Here is a 4,846-nt window from a genome sequence, read left to right on the forward strand (position 1 = left end):
GCATCAACTACATTATGCTGGTATGCAAAGGCCAACTGCTCAGGCAATTCCATCATATCCTGGGTATGCTTCACCTAACCTGAATCAACAGTTACTATTCGTGGCAACTTTAGAGTTCCCTGATTTACACCGGTTAATAAACAATCCAATTGCTTACGCTCCTTGGTGGCCAGCGATCCCTCATAAACTTCCATAAAATATTCCTAAATTTAATGGAAATCCAGGTGAAGATCCATCGAATCATGTGATGACATTTCATCTATGGTGTTCATCAAACACCCTAAACGAAGATTCGATAAGGCTTCGCCTTTTTCAGAGGACGTTAACGGGTCCAGCGGCAAAATGGTATATTGAATTGCCTAGAGCTTCGTTCGACAACTTCAGTACCTTAGCCACAACTTTTTTAACCCATTTTCAATTACCAATAAGGTATGAAATGGGAACGGAAATCCTAACCAACTTCAAGCAGACAACGGCTACTCACATATCTGATCATATACATGAGTGGCGACGTCGTCGTAGGATGGTAAAAACGTACGTTCCCAATCAGCTATTAGCTGAATGGTTTATCAAGTCGTTACTTCCTGCTATAACGGAAGATGTGGCAAAGGGGCGAGTCGTAACGAAAGAGCAAGTTATCGCTCGTGCGCAATATCTAGACTTGGTCTATACTCAGTCTGGCACGCTCTACGACAAAATACCTGACGCCCCTAGACCGGAATTTTCAATTCCTCCTCCTCCTAAATCAAACAATGACTCTCACGCCGGCGATGGTGTGATTGGCACGACAAACGCGAAATCGACAAAGGCTACGTCCAAGAAAGCCCGTAATATTTCAGATCAAAATGCAAAAGACGAAATTCTTGCTTCGGAAGTAAATGTCGTATCAGCAGATAAAGGCAAAGAAACCAAACAACCAGGAAGTAAGAAGAAACAAAGCAAAAGGAAGAAGAAGAAACAGGAGGAATCATCTCCTGAAAAACCTTCTTCAAACCCTCCTGGAAATAGGAAACCCCCTTCAGGGTGTCATATATGCGATGAGGATCATTGGACAACACATTGTCCATACAAAGCTGAGCTTAAAAGGTTCTTTAAAAGTTCGCAAACCTCAGCTGTGTTAACTGATCCGTTTCCAAATCTAGGGACAAATCTGGTTGATAGTGGAAACGCTTCCTCGTCGCAAGTGCTGATGCTGTCGATTTCGAAACAACAGAATGATGCTTTGATTTCGACAAGGAACAAAGATTACGGGAATCTGCAGCTATCGAACGACAAGGATAAAGATCAACCAAGTAGTTCGACAACAACTTCGACAGAAGTTGTACCACCCATCATTCCTGAATTAACAATAAAACCGCCAAAGGGAGTAGTACACAAGTCGACGTTTAATCCCCGCGCTAGAGTCGCGCAGCATTATAACATAGTGGAAGATTTGGCCCAATCGCCATCCGCCATGTTGACTCTTGAGGTGCTACAAAATTTCCCATCCCAAAGGCAGGCTTTGTTATCAGCCATTGGTGGGGTTGATCCTAAGGATTCCAATCTTGTATCCTTTGACCACAAAGGATACGATCCTCAGTTACCAGCCCAACTAGCTTTCCTTATTCAAGTGAAAGCCCTCAACAAAACTGTTCATAGAACAATTATTGATGAGGGGGAATCTACATGTATTATGTCGATGAGTTGCTGGAAAACTTTAGGATCTCCAACCCTGTCGCGATCTTCGATGACATTAAAAGCATTCGACGGAAGGACATATACCCCATATGGTATCCTAAATAACTTGAAAGTTGAACTAGGGGGAAAAACAATAGAAATAGATGTTGAAGTCATCGATGGAAATCTTGATTACAACATCCTACTAGGAAGACCGTGGATATATGCCATGGCAGCTGTTGTGTCGACCTATTTTAGAAAGATTTCATTTCCCTTTCAAGGAGGGATTACAATCGTCGATCAACAAAACTTCCTCCCTAATGGTTCTCAAGTTACAGGAAGCATTCCCATGATCCATGGAAGCCCCCATTCGCTTCAGAATATCGGAGTAGGCCTACTAAAAAATCCTATACTAATGGGAACTTTCGCTCTTCCACCTCCAATCAATCTGGTGGAAGTAGCGTCGATAGGAACCTGCAATATGATATCTTCCACAAAGATTTCAGAAAACGATATCAACATGGATCATGCAATGGTTTTGCCCCCAAGCCCAATAGAAGTGTTATAGCAATCAATGTTTCTAGCATGGGAGGCAAACCCGAATCAACGCTCGTCAAGCGTTTGGGTAGATAGGTCTAGAGAATATGGTACCCCTTCAGATCCTTGGTCGCGAGTGCATGGAACCGACGAAGGAATTGTACAATCAATGTCGATTGAAGGGGCACCATGGAATGATTGCCACCATCGTTCCCTTCTTCCGGATTGTGGAGAAGATACTCAAGATGACCTTTATCATCCTTCAGTTTTTGAATTCCTTTCAAATACTGTAAATACGGTGGATTCCGAGCGAAACTTATCCAACATTGAAGAGACTATAGCCATAAATATCTCAACTAAAACAGATATTGTAGAGAATATTTATGTTGGCAAATGTTGTTCTCCTTCAGAACTGGAAAAATATAACGCTCTTTTTCACGAATTCAGAGATGTCTTTGCTTGGTCATATAGTGATATGCCAGGCATCGACTCGAGTATCGTTGAACACGAAATTAAGATGTATCTAGATGTCAAACCGGTACGACAACGACTCAGGCAGGTGCACCCCAAGAAAGCCGCTGCCATTAAAGCAGAAGTTGAAAAACTTCTCCATGCTGGTTTCATCTACCCGGTTCCTCTAACCGATTGGGTATCGAATATTGTCCCTGTTATGAAGAAACAAGGGACAATTAGAGTGTGTGTCGATTATAGGGATGTAAATCAAGATTGTCCAAAAGACAACTACCCTACACCCTTCATCGACCAGATAATTGATGAATGCGCCGGATGCAATCTTTTCATTCATGGATGGATTTTTCGGGTATAATCAAATAAATATCCGCCCACAGGACCAGTCAAAGACTGCATTCATTTGTCCGTGGGGCACATTCGCATATCGAAAATTACCCTTCGGTTTAAAGAACGCAGGGGTGACATTTTAGAGGGCAATGAATTATGCCTTCCATGACATCAAGAACATCGTTCAACCATACCTCGACGACCTTCTGGCTCATTCGTGAAAGCGGACTGATCATCCGCAGCATTTAAGAGCAATATTTCTACGTTGCCGACACTACAAGATACGACTCAATCCACACAAATGTGTATTTTGCGTCAGTTCTGGTCGCTTACTTGGCTTTGTAGTCTCCAAGGATGGGATTCGTCTCGACCAGTGCAAGGTACAGGCAATCATAAATTTGCCTCCACCTTCAAATTTTGCTTCAGATTCAGAAACTCCAAGGGAAAGCAAACTTTCTGAGGAGGTTCATTCCAAATTACGCCGAACTTGCTAAAGGTTATACACGTCTTTTGAAAAAGGAGGTACCCTTCGTCTAGGATCAGGTTGCACAAGCTTCCTTTGATGCTTTAAAAGATTCCCTAATGAAAGCATCATTAATGTATGCCCCCGATTATCAAAGAGATTTTAACCTGTATCTGGCTGCAGCAGATACGACCATCGCAATGGTTTTAGTTCAAGAAGTCGATGGAATTGAACACCCTATATATTATTTAAGTAAAAACTTAAATGATACAGAAAGTAAATATTCTTATGTTGAAAAACTAGCGCTTGCAACTGTTCAAGCGATACAAAGATTTCAACACTATGTCCTCTTTCGGAAAACTACCATTTTGTCTGATTGCAACCCCATGACTTATATATTGTCGCGACAGTTGATGGGGGGCAAATATTCAAAATGGATAGCAATCCTTCAAGAGTTTGATCTGGAATTTGTAAAATCCAAATCAAAGAAAGCTCTAGTTTTTGCAGAATTATTATGCGATCTCCCATCATCGTCCAACGATGAAACATCCGAAGAATCAATCGTGGACGAGAATTTGTTTCTGATATCCATAAGCAATGAGTGGTATGGAGATATAATAATTTATCTCCAAACCCAAAAGTTTAGGCCTAACACCTCTCACACTGAAAAAAAACGTATACGATACCAAGCAAAAGACTACATGATCGTCGGTGATACATTATCCGTCGTGGTATCGATACAGTTCTGAGAAGGTGCCTCACCCATGAGGAGGCCGAAAAAGCCCTGAATGAGTGTCATTCAGGAGCTTGTGGGGGGCATCAATCTGGATATGCTACAACACAAAAAATCTTACGAGCAGGATACTTCTGGCCAACAATGTTCAAAGATTGCATAACCGCAGTCAGAAGTTGCCATGCTTGTCAAATTTTTGATAGCAAAACCAGAAGACCACCCGCACCTCTACAGCCAATAGTTGCTGTTGGGCCATTCGCCAAATGGGGCATCGATTTCATGACATGTAACCCCACCTCGACCGGGGGGCATGGGTATATCATAGTCGCAGTTGACTATTTTACCAAATGGGCCGAGGCGATGCCTACATTAGATAACACTGGTGAAACAACTGCCCTTTTCTTTTTCAATCATGTAGTCGTCAGATTCGGCATACCACAGGCTATAGTCACGGATCATGGATCGCATTTTCACAATCACATGATGCTTGAATTAGCTGCCAAGCTAGGATTGTCTCACGACAGCTCTACTCCGTATTATCCGCAAGCCAACGGACAAGTTGAAGCGATCAAAAATATCCTGAAGCGTATGTTGCAAAGGATGATCGAAGTTCATAAAAGAAGATGGCACCTAATCCTGTACTCAGCCTTGTGGGCTTA

Source organism: Pinus tabuliformis, chromosome 2_2 (assembly GCF_031772625.1).
Source record: "Pinus tabuliformis cultivar Carrire ecotype Pingquan chromosome 2_2, CPIR1, whole genome shotgun sequence".
In the NCBI taxonomy this organism is placed as follows: domain Eukaryota; kingdom Viridiplantae; phylum Streptophyta; class Pinopsida; order Pinales; family Pinaceae; genus Pinus; species Pinus tabuliformis.